The following is a 12,507-nucleotide window of genomic DNA, read 5'->3' on the forward strand; positions in this document are numbered from 1 at the left end:
TTTAGGTTTTTTCCAAACTTTTGTTGAGTTTATTTAGATGAATTTGTATGCTTTTTATGCTAGAAAGAAAACTGTAGGGTTCTACAAGGAGGATCTTTCAGGCAAGGTAACTTCAAATCCCAGCTCTAATAGTATATTACATACAGGAAAAGTCTCTGGGCATCTGGGCTACAGTCTTTCTTTTTTTTTTTTTTTAAGATTTTATTTATTTATTCATGAGAGACACACAGAGAGAGAGGCAGAGACATAGGCAGAGGGAGAAGCAGGCTCCCTGTAGGGAGCCCAATGTGGGACTGCATCCTAGGAGTCCAGGATCACACCCTGAGCCAAAGGTAGATGCTTAACTGCTGAGCCACCCAGGTGTTCCTGGGCTACAGTCTTAAGAGGAAATGGGGAAAAAAACACAGATTCATCTATGCAACTAAGAGCACACACAGACTCTTCTCATCACCTCAAAAAAAAAAAAAAAACAACCAACAAAAAAACCCAAAAAAACCAACACTTCACCATATATTTCAATGTTCAAAGGCCACAGACATTACTTAAAATACATTAAAATAGTACATTTGAAAGGGTGAAAACAATTCATAAGGACCTAGTGTAAGTCTCATTTTGTAAGCCAGGTAGTGTAATTAAGAAGTTGTAGTCCATTGAATTTCCAAAGCTGAATCAAAATTCCAAAGCTGAAAAGTCTAAATTCCAAAGCAGTTAAAGACTCTATTCTTCACTAGCATTAAAGACAAAAGGAATCACCCAACACTGTATATCTTTGTGAAATCCAGTGAAAAGTAAGAACCTTCTGATGCTACATGCCTAGCAAGATCAAGAAATAAGGCCCTAGAGCCATACTCTGCATCATTTCTATTTCTGTTCTCTTCCAACAATCCCTTCTCACCACACACTGAGGAGTTTATCAAGAAACAGACAGAAGCAACCAAATCTCTGCTAGGCCATTTGACTCTAGTAAACCAGAACAAATAAGTTAAAAAACAAATAGAACCCTCCTCCCCAGAAAAAGTTTATGTAGCAAAATGTATTATAGTTGAGAAAAAAAATATGTAGCTCAATCATCTAAATTTTATTTGTTTAGTCAGTCTGGGCTCACACAGCATAAGTGCTCTTATTATTATTATACATGTGGCCGAGATTAATTTTTTTCAAGTGTTCTGCAAAATCTAAGGCGAGTCTAAAACCATTCTTTGCCAATCCCTCTTTATCAGCAATCCAATGCTAGTGACTGATTCCATTGATGGGAAAGCCCCGAGGTGGCTCAACAATAAAAGAAAATAAGGATTAGCAGAGTCCCTTGAGGTAAATCCTAATGCATTACTGATGTGTCTACCTTATCTGAAAAGTCTCTAGGTAACTCTTGTGGGTTCACAGACTTATCACAATGATATCCTACAAAAATGACAGAGTAATTCTACAGGACCCAAGAAATTCCATTTTAAAAGCTCTCTGCACTGAATAAAACTGTATACATGGCCTTGAATCTACTTTCCAAAAGAATCTCTTAAACTATGCTTTAAAGAGGAAAAAAAGTCATATTTTACCATAAAATTACTTTTCAGACTAAAAACAAGGCTAGGGATACACACACACAATCTGTAGGTATAGGCCTAAAGTGGAGAGTTGATAAAATTTGACAGGTAAAGAGACTTTTCTTTCCTTCATCCACCAAAGCAAAAATGCCTAAGGCACTCAAACTTATAACCCTAATAACAGTTTATGATCAAAACCTCAGAAGAGCAATGGGAATTCTTTGGGAGAAAATGTTAAGTGTTTTTTTTTTAAATCAAACATAACTGCTATATAAACAAACAGATTAACTAAAATAAGCATCTGATGTCTTCACTGATTCTACCAAGCACTTTATGGCTTGCATTAACCATGAAAATTTACACAAGGCTTTGCACGTGATTCAACTCTGGACACAGAACTCATTGAGATACGTTAATGTCCTAAAACACCCTTTTCACCACACAAGCTCTGAATAGGCTTGAAACAAGCACAGCCTGTGGGTATCACTGCAGAATCTGGAGCTGTTTTACTGTCTCCACCACGTCCAGCCAGCCATAGAGCAACAAATCAAAGTTCCCATAAGCACGCTGCACCTGCAAGACTTAGGTATGCTCCAAGTCAAATATTTGCAATTTTTTCATCCCAAATCTGCACAAATGAAAGTATGCAGATCACAGCACCAGATCTCTCATTAGCCAAAATGATCTCTATTTCCCACATCAGCCACGTCCTACCATTTATTGAGTCCTTAATATATACATGTGCCAGGAACCATGCTAGCAGCTTGCATATATTATCTCTAATCCCTATAACAAACCCCATTCTACCGTTGAGGTATCTGAGGCCAGAGAGGTCAAGGTGATTTGCCCAATGCTGTAAAGCCAGTAACTGGTGGAGCTGATTCAAATCTTGTTCTGCCTAGCTCCAAAGGCTTCCTGATCCTCCTTCAGCTACATTCACTGACTGCAACACAGTTTCCTTCTATCAAAGTAAATTCAAGTGCTGTCAGAAATAGGGACAGTAGCTGAGAAGACTATCATACCTAAAGCTGGAGCACAAGATCCAAGAGTTCCCTGCAAGGAAATGCAATCACCTCCTTTAGAATAACTAGTTCCAAAGGCAATGGTACAAAATATAAGAGAATCCACAGGGGTTTTTATTGTTGTTGTTGGCTGTCTCTTTAACTGACTTTTTACAACAAGGGAAATGAAACTCAAGAGTATATTCACGTTTTTGTTGAAATTATCTAAAACCCTGAGTAAAGGGTGACTTTTTTTTTAACAGTTCACTTTTACAGTTTACTTCTTCGATAGGCTCCAGACATTCCAAAACAAAATCACATCAGTAGCATTACTAATCAACTTTTTCCCTACAAACTTGAAAAGTATTTTCTTACCACACTACAAGATTACTTCCCATACTTAGAGCAGAAATGGAAACAGCTCTGGGCGTCACAAATCAGATCTTGAGGCCACAGTTGCAGAAAGTAGGTGCTGTTTCCCTTGAGCAGGAGCCGCTCTTCTGAAACCTCCTAAGGGAAGGGTGTCTGAAGAAGAGTGTTGAAGAAACTAAAGCAAGCTGTTTGTATTAATGAGTGAGCTGCTGGCACTACTACTCCTGAAGTGTTTCACTGCCATGCAATTGTTTTCCAGCTTCCAAGCTCTGAATCTGGCAGACAGAATGCTGTTCTCACAGCCATACATGTTATATGATCAGCTGCTCTGTGGTATGTGGGTGTTTAGGTAAGTGACTGGTTACAAGAGGTTCTGCAATATTAAATCAAGGAAGCACACTGTCCCCTGAGATTTTAGTGATCTGTCACTATACTACGCTGACAAAGTAACATATTTGCAACTTTGAAATGGTTTGGGTTTAGGATAGGCAAATAATTTCTGACAGTAAAACTTCAGGCATGACATGAACAAAAAATATAACCTGTAATACAAGCCACTTCAAGCATGTTTATTAGATAATAAAAGATGCAATATTTGCAATCTCAGCATGCTTTCAAACTTCATAGGATACACTGCATAATTATCAGAATAAATGCTATTCTTCGTGTGTGTGGAATAGGTTCTACGCAAGATTCCAAGGCTCCCTTGCCTTCCAAAAAGCTGTTAATATCATGAAATCCTTAGCCTCTCAGAACCCCAAAAACGTTAAAAAAAAAAAAAAAGGTCCCAAAGGATTCCTTAGGTAAAAAATATTGTCAGAACTGTAAGCTCCTGAAGAGCCGGAGACTATGTTTCTTTAATGTCACTGCCCATCACAACACTATCACAAGCTGGAATAAGTCTCCCTTGGTTGAAATATAATCAAACAGCAAAAGCTGGATGCAGAGTGATTTAAACAAGAATAGCTGATATTTATCCTCTGCTTGTTGATGGAATAGTGCAACGTTCATCCCTAGTTCTAGATCCTAAACATGGAGACAGAATTCCCTAACTACAATTAAGATCTTTCCATTAGAACAAAGTTTAAAATGGATAATTCTGATGGCAATGTCATCTTGAACAGAGACATGAAATCATATTTAATAAAGTTGAAAAAATCTGCACAAAGCAGGTGCTCTACTACAGGGATGATAAACCCTTCTTTTAAGAAATCCAATCAACCTCAATCAACACATTATGGATAGGCATCATGAAACAGACCATTGACTTTGCTGTTGAAATTTGCTACATTTAGAATACAGTGCAAGGAACATATATCATCAACTGGTCAAATTCAGACAAATTATTTTGACTCCAGTTTTAACCTTTTCTGAAATTCTCACGTACATCTCCTTTTTATAGGAAGACAGGGAATGATACCTTACAAATACCTAACCTGCTGTAATCAAAGAACAAAACACAAGGAAGGATACATATAATCTACTTTGTTGCTTACTGCTCAGACCAAAGTACTGTAATGCCAATCCTTAAGAAACAAAACTCAAGTTTCCTTTCACTTTTGCATAATATGGATCTCAACCTGATGTCCCAGGACTAGCTTCAAGAGGGGTATAACTGCATACAAAATGATGTGTCCTCACTAAGAGGACCCTAAAGGCTTCCATAATCCCAAAGAAAGGTTAGGAACCACTGAAGGAGACATTTCCAGAATCACTAAAACTCAGAGGTGAACATTTTCAACAAAATTACACTAAAGGTAGTCCCTATCCGAATACATGTGCACAGTCCTGATACAGGCAACCAACCTGCCTGCCAGTCCTAACCATCACAGTGCAGTTGACCACTCTCAAATCAGCCCTAGGCGGGAACATCCCCTGCATTCAGCGCACACACACACATGCCAGCCACAGCAGCTCTTCATTCCTTGAGCAGACACATGTTGTCAACAAAGCATGTGCTAGTTGCCATTCCCAGAACAATACAGGCCTGGCCATCTCTAGGAGGAAAAAAAAAAATACACCTTCTTCCCAAAACATTACCCTATTTATTTACTGTGTCTTGACGATCGAAGTTAAATATTACAACAAAATAAATGAAATGCCCACACACCATTATGTATCCAATCAACTGAGGAAAAAAAAAGCACCACTCAGGTATTACTGAGGGTACACGGGAGATGCAGATCAGGAAAACACTATGATAACGATGCTTGAACATGGGGACAATCAAAGACAGACTCACGCAGGGCCATCCTGAGAACATGGTTATGGAAAGAACCCTTCCCCAAAAGCAGAAGCACATTCCTTTGATTGGCACAAGCCATTCCTGACAATGGATCCGCAATGACAGGGGCTGCTCTGGCAATCAGGAAGTGTGTGTGTGTTGTGGGGGAGGGATGTACTAAATGTGATCAAAGACTGGCCCTCTTCAAAGAAGAGCATATGGGATCTCAAATCGTGCAGACAAGACTTCGAGGATGAGGCAGGGGCATTTATCATTTGTCCAGGAGACATCCCTCTACAATGAACATGTTATGTGCAGATGTAACGGGGGTGTCACTACCTTTAGTGTTTCCCATCTAAGAATCTTAAGTAGAGTCTGATTGGAGGGGAGGAGAAGGTGGGGGGTGGAGAAAGGTCTGCATTACCCTTTGGGGTGAGTGTTGGGCGGGTGTACACTGGATGCATTTTATCTCGGGCAGCACAATACTCCCAGGGGTTGGAGGTTTGGGCGCAACCGCAGGGCCGGGGAGGCAAAGGGTGCAAGCCGCCAGCTGCAGGGCAGGGGAATGCTCGCAGGAGGACCGGTGCAAAACCTCCCTCGGCCCGCTAACCCAGTCAACCCCAGCCTCCCCTCGTGTCTCGAGGCGAGCGGGCTCTCTGCAAAACTGGAGCCCGCCTGGGTCCGGGATGCGGAGGCAGAAGCGGGCGCCCCCGGCCCGAGCTCGCGGCCAGAGGAGTGCAGCGCCCCGGGCCTCCCCGCCGGATGGGGGCTGCTCCGGCCTAGTGCACGCAGCTGCCTCGGCGAAGGGTTAACCCGGCGCCCGAGCCCCGGCCGGCGCGGCGGGCAGCGGGGAGGAAGGGCTGCTGCAAGGGGCGCAGCCGCGACTGTGGCGTGTGCGTGGGGGGCAGGGGCTTCTACTCACCCTGGCCGGCCGCCTCCGCCTCCGCCGCCCCGACCGCCGCCTCGGCGGTCCATCCCTGCGGCGGGGGGCCTGTAGCCGCGGCGCTCGAGTAACAACCGCCGGCCGGGCCGGCCCCTCCCCCCCGCCCAACGTCTGTCCTCAGGGCCGCTCCGCAGACCCGGCCTCGGCCGCCGCCGCCGCCGCCGCCGCCGCCGCCGCCGCCGCCGCCGCCGCAGCGCTACGTGGCCGCCGCTCCGACGTCTCGCGACTCCCTTCCGAGCGCGCGAGGGCGAGCGGGGCCGGCGGGGCGGGCGGGCGGGCGGGCGGCGCGCGGGGAGGGAGGGAGGGAGGCAGGGGAGGGGGTGTGCGTGTGTGCTTGTGAGTGCGGAGCCGGGGGCAGGGAGGGAGGGCGAGCGGCGGCGAGAGCGCGCGCGCGCCCGCGTCCCCCCCCCCCCCCGCCCAACGGGGAGCCGACACCTCCCTCCGCCCGCCCCCCTGGCATCCCGGCCGCTGGGCGCGGCGGCGCGCATGCGCAGCACCTCGGGCCGGCCCCGGCGCACCTTTTCTCCCCGCTGCCACAATGTGAGCGCCCCGCCGCCCAGATAACCGCCGACTCCCGCTCCACCCCCGCCCTCCCCCACTCCGCCCACTGCCGAGCGCCCAGGTAAAGGCGTGCACTGCGCGTGCGCGCCGCTCGCCCTGGGTCTGGGGGCGTGGTTGCTGAAAGGAAGCCAAAACGCCGAGTGGGAGGGAGCCTGGGGCGGAGGGTGCGAGCCTCCCCGAAGTAGGGGCGGGGTAGGATTAAGGCAAGGTGAAGTGAAAAAAGGGGGGACGAAGTGGGAAAGTGGGCCCGAGTGAGACTTAGAAGCAAAGGAGCCTTCTTCGGCTTATGAAGCGAAATGTAAAAAAAATCTTGACTGTGGCCTCTGGTGCTGGAGGGTAGGGTGAGAGACAGAAGGCAGAAATGAAGGAGGCAAAAGAGAAGCAGGAGTGTGTGTGTGGGGGGGGGTGTCATCCGCCGGGGAAATGGAACTGCTAATAAAAACTAGAGAAATTTAGAGATTGCCAGAGTGATCAGAAAAACAAATTTAGAGCCGCGTTTGTTCTGTGGCCAGGAATAGGAAAGGGGATATGTGTGTGTGTGCTTGAGACATTGAGCTGCTGCAAGAAAGGAACCCTCCATTGAAAGTATTACAGCATTATGACTAATTAGCTATTAATCATTAATATAATTAATGGTACTATTAGCTAACAAGGTAGCATTTATCCGAGTTCCAAGCCAAGAGAGGGTGTCCATAATTGCAAGTGCTTGGAGTACAGAGAGGGGAAGTGAGGCAGGCAAGGTGAAGGCCTTAGGGTGGAGAGGACCCAAGACAGCAACTTGGAGGGTCAGCATGACCCTTTCCCACCATAAACCAAACTTCCCTGATGTTCCCTAAATCTTCTCTCCATTGGAACTCCTCGTCCTCTTTCCATTATTAGCAGCACCCTTAACAAATGTCTCTGCCCTAAGACCTACCTCTCTACACGTTTTCAATACAGATGCAGCTACTTCTCTCTAAAATAGCCACTCCTCCCCCTCCCTTAAAAAAATCCCTGTAGCAAGTAAGATGACCTGAATCTGGGATAGGGTTAGGGACAAGATTGGAACTTGATACACAGAAGGGTTCCAGGGCTAGCTAGCTCTGTCCTTGGCCCCTTCCAAAAACAGATGCTCGGTCTTTATTATACTTGGACTCCACACTCCAGGGAGTGTAATTGGGCACCTTTGAGTTGTGTTCCTCAGTAGTGAGTGTCTTCGGTGGATAAACACTAAAAGTGACATCATAATTCAGCAGGTAGAGAGAAATCTTCAGGCAGAGCAGGAGGAAATAAGCATACATAAGTAATAAAAGGAAAGACTTAGGGGTGCCTGGCTGGCCCAGTTGGTAGAGAACGTGGCTCTTGATCTCAGGGTTGTAAGTTTGAGCCCCACCTTGGGCATAGAGATTACTTAAATAAATAAGTAAAGAAATTTTTTTTTTAAAGTAAGACTTAGGGATCCCTGGGTGGCGCAGCGGTTTGGCGCCTGCCTTTGGCCCAGGGCGCGATCCTGGAGACCCGGGATCGAATCCCACATCGGGCTCCCGGTGCATGGAGCCTGCTTCTCCCTCTGCCTGTGTCTCTGCCTCTCTCTCTCTCTCTCTGTGACTATCCTAAGTAAATAAAAAAAATTATTTAAAAAAAAAATAAAGTAAGACTTAGATTTAATGTAAGAAAGAACTACTTGGCCTCCACAGGGGCTGGTGAGCCCAAAACATCTGACTGAGAGGTAGTTTCGCCTCTTTGTGCTTTTAGGACATTTAATCCGTTCCCTACTCTGCCCTGACAGGCAGACCAGTGTGCAGAGCTATGGCTAAAGAAGCAAGGTAACCTTCCAGGTATCTATGACTCTACACCCACAGACCAACCCTCTGAAGGGCTCCTAGTAATTAGAATAGCAATATTATTACCTTCCACCTGAGGAGTGCTTTATGATTTCTGCAGGGAGGTTATGTCCATTATCTCATGAGATCTTCCAACAACCCTGTGAGGCAGGCAGGGCAGGTATTATTCCCAATGAAGGAAATTTGGGCCAAGGAATGTTAAATGGCTCAGTCAATCACTCAACCCAGAAAACAATGGAGGGTTTGACTCTGAAAGACTGCTACATATTCCTGTGGGTAAAAACAGGTAGCCTTGGCATGTGATAGAGAATAATTTTAATGTTCAATTCTACATTTTTATCTCCTTTCTTTCATGTTTTTTCCCCCTTTTCTTCTCTCCAGGACTCTAGGACTTGCCCTTGTGTATCTGAAGCTTTGGTGACCAGTACTTTGGAAGGCCTTGGGCCACAGGGCTGGTAAGGATATCCCAGTTCCTCTGTTTCCCTCAACTCTCCCTTTTCATGCATTTACCCACAGAAGGGGGCTGCCAATCAGCGTCTTCATTTGACATGTCATAAGAAGAGGGCATTTGCCCACAGCCAGACTGCTAATCCCAAGTCTCTCTTCTTTAGCTGCTGGCACGACACCTGACAGTCATTGCAAGCAACATTTAGCACCCACACCTGGCCTTACTGGATGTAAGATCAGGCTTCAGTCATCCCCGGTATTGTGGCCTTGGATTGTTTTTCACTGATTTCTTCATTAAGGCAGTGGACAAAACCCAGTAGAAGCCATTTCTTAAAAAAAGTTTTAGTATACACACACGCACACACACACACACACAGAGGAATATTACTCAACCATAAAAAGGATGAGATCTTGCCATTTATAACAACAAGTGGGAACCTAGGGTATTATGCCGAGTGAACTAAGTCAGAGAAAGACAAATACCATATAATATCACTTAGAAGTAGAATCTAAAATCAAAACAAATGAATAAACAAACAAAAAGTAGAATCAGACCCAAAAATTCAGAGAACAAACTGATGGTAGCCAGAGGGAAAGAAATGAGGGCTTGAGCAAGATGGAGGGAGGGAAGTAGGAGATATAGGCTTCTATTTATGGAATGAATAAGTCACAGGAATAAAAGGCACAGCATAGGGAATATAGTCAATGATGCTGTAAATAGGATTGTATGGTGACAGATGCTAGCTACACTCATGGTGAGCACAGTATAAGGTAGAGAGAAGCTGAATTGCTATGTTGTATACCTGAAACTAGTGTAACATTGTCAACTATATTCAAAAACATAAATAAGTTTTATTTTAAAAATGTGTTTTTAAAGATTTTATTTATTTACTCATGAGAGACACACAGAGGCAGAGACATTGGCATAGAGAGAGAAGCAGGCTCCCTGCAAGACTTGTTCCCAGGACCCTGGGATCACCACCGGAGCCAAAGGCAGATGCTCAACCACTGAGCCACCCAGGTGCCCCTAAATAAAAAGCTTTAGTATAAAGTTCTGCACACTTTGACAGTTCTGAAAACCTTCAAAGATTTCATTTAAATAGCAGCAGACATATATGGTTCTTGGATGGTCTGATACAAGCTCCCTGCTCACTGCATTTCCTCACTCCCCAAACTTGCAGGAGTAAACCCACTGTTAGTGATAGTTGTTACCACCTGTATTTAAACAGGGGTAGTGTCTGTGGCTCCCTGTCACCTCATTAATATAATCCAGTCCCTGTACACTAGACTGGGGGTGGGAGCCCTGGTCATGGGCTCATAGGTTCTCATACTTGCAGTGCTGCAACCTTTGCTCAATCCCTTTATCTTTTACACTTTGTAAAAAAAAGATGGGATTATCTGGCTCTTAGAGTCTTCCAGGTCTGATACCTAGGATTCTATTCTAGAAAGTTGACTTTGTTTGCTAATATCTTGCAATACCACTCCTTTGCTAAGAATCCAGTTCCTATTGTTTAGCCCTTCCTACAAGAAACTGCCCCCTTTACAGAATAGATAAAGCTGGCCTGGACTCTCCTGCTTTATCCACTTTTTCTCTAAGTGATGGTGTTTATAGATAGCTCAGAAAGCTGGACTTTTGGCTTTTCTGCCATAGGGCTTGCATGCGTACATGCCCTCATGCAGTGTGTATGCATGTTTATGTCCAATCTTAAAAGGATTCACTTTCAAGGCACTTTCACTCTGTGCCCCCTCACTTCCTACCACCCCTGCTTGAATTCTAGTGATGAAGCAAAATAAATGCCAGGGTGCCCTAGAAGAAAAAGAGAAGACACCCTAAAAGTCCAGATCCATGAATGCAGCTGTTTTGGTTGGGGATAGAGATGAGGGAGGCTATTGGGATAGCCAGTGTCCCTTTGGTCAAAGCCTGGTTTCAGCTGCAGCATGGCCTGGGGCCATCATTTGGCTCATAGCCCCCTACAGCTATGGTCTCTGTACATCAAAATGCATTTTGTAATTCTTTAAAAGCCATGTTCATGTGACAGTTTCTACAAATATTTAGTCTACATTACCTCATTTCATCCTTCCCTCAATGCTGGTAGATAGGAAGGGCAGAAAATGATGTTTCCATAAAAAAAAAAGACTATTTATTTGATAGACAGAGAAAAAGTGAGCAGAGGAGGGGCCTGGGAGAGAGAGAGAATCCTTAAGCAGACTCCGTGCAGAGCTTGGAGCCTGATTCAGGGCTCTATCCCACAACCCTGAGATCCTGACCTGAGCCAAAATCAAGAGTTGGATTCTCAGGATGCCTGGGTGGCTCAGCAGTTGAGCGTCTGCCTTCAGCCCAGTTCGTGATCTGGGGTTCAGGGATTGAGTCTTTTTTTTTTTCTTTAAGATTTTATTTGTTTGTTTGTTTGTTTGTTTGTTTATTTATTTATTTATTTATTTATTTATTTATTTATTTGGGGGGGGGCGGGCAGAGGCATAGGCAGAGGGAGAAGCAGGCTCCATGCAGGGAGCCCGAAGTGGGACTTGATCCTGAGTCTCCAGGATGATGCCCCGGGCTGAAGGCACCGCTAAACCGCTAGCTCCCCCCGTCCCCCCGCCGGGCTGCCACAGGATTGAGTCTTGAGTCCTGCATCGGGCTCCCTGCATGGAGCCTGCTTCTCTCTCTGCCTATGTCTCTGTCTCTCTCTGTCTGTCTCTCTCTCATGAATAAATAAATAAAATCTTAAAAAAAAAAAAAGAAAAGAAAGTTGGATTCTCAGCTGACTGAGCCACCCAGGCACCCCCTACCCATTTTCTTTTTCTTTCTTTCTTTCTTTCTTTCTTTCTTTCTTTCTTTCTTTCTTTCTTTCTTTCTTTCTTTTTCTTTTTCCTTTTCTTTCTTTTTCTTTCTTTCTTTCTTTCTTTCTCTTTCTTTCTTTTTCTTTCCTTTTCTTTCTTTCTTTTTCTTTCCTTTTCTTTCTTTCTTTCTTTTTCTTTTTCCTTCTTTCTTTTCTTTCTTTCTTTCTTTCTTTCTTTCTTTCTTTCTTTCTTTCTTTCTTTCTTTCTTTCTTTCTTTCTTTCTTTCTACAGCAAATAATAACGAGGCCTGGATTTTAAGGGTCACATGGCCAGAACTAAAACCTGGGTCTCCAGGATCCAAGTCCTGGACTTATGACACTGTGCTGCAGCCCTTTGCTGGATACCATACAAATCAAAATGAACAGAACAGATGTGATCTCTGCTCTCTGGAAGTTTGGACTCCAATGGACAGCCACAATTCAAGCAAACATGAAGGGACAAAATTATTCACAGTCAATTCACATATGCCAGTAAATAAGTGAGTTAAATAGATCAGGAAAGCTATGTTTACTTGGTCTACTTTTTTTTTTTTTAATTTCTTGTTAGAAAGGGCAATGTTATTGAGGCTAAAGTCTTAGGCTCATCCTATCCTAACTTGGTTTGCATATGAAAAAGTACTGTAGTAGTGCTGCAGGCTCTTTCATTCTTTTGGCTCTTTGTCTTGCACACGGTTTCAGCTTTCCCGGAACATATACCAAGTGTCACACAAGGTGGGTCTCAAGAATCATTACTATGAAATTATCTCTGCCCTTAA

General features: G+C 44.6%; 1 protein-coding gene across 2 annotated transcripts in view; it reads right to left on the bottom strand.

The window, feature by feature from the left end:
- The window catches only part of ZNF652 (zinc finger protein 652), a 62,274-nt gene extending 56,095 nt beyond the window's left edge, over nt 1–6,179 (bottom strand). For both annotated transcript variants that reach the window (XM_055327494.1, XM_055327503.1), the window contains exon 1: nt 6,061–6,179. The gene's annotated coding sequence lies outside the window, so the exon portion shown is untranslated. The remainder of the gene's footprint in view (nt 1–6,060) is intronic.
- Nucleotides 6,180–12,507: the final 6,328 nt, after the last annotated feature.

This window comes from Nyctereutes procyonoides, unplaced genomic scaffold (genome assembly GCF_905146905.1).
Source record: "Nyctereutes procyonoides isolate TBG_1078 unplaced genomic scaffold, NYPRO_anot_genome, whole genome shotgun sequence".
Classification (NCBI taxonomy): domain Eukaryota; kingdom Metazoa; phylum Chordata; class Mammalia; order Carnivora; family Canidae; genus Nyctereutes; species Nyctereutes procyonoides.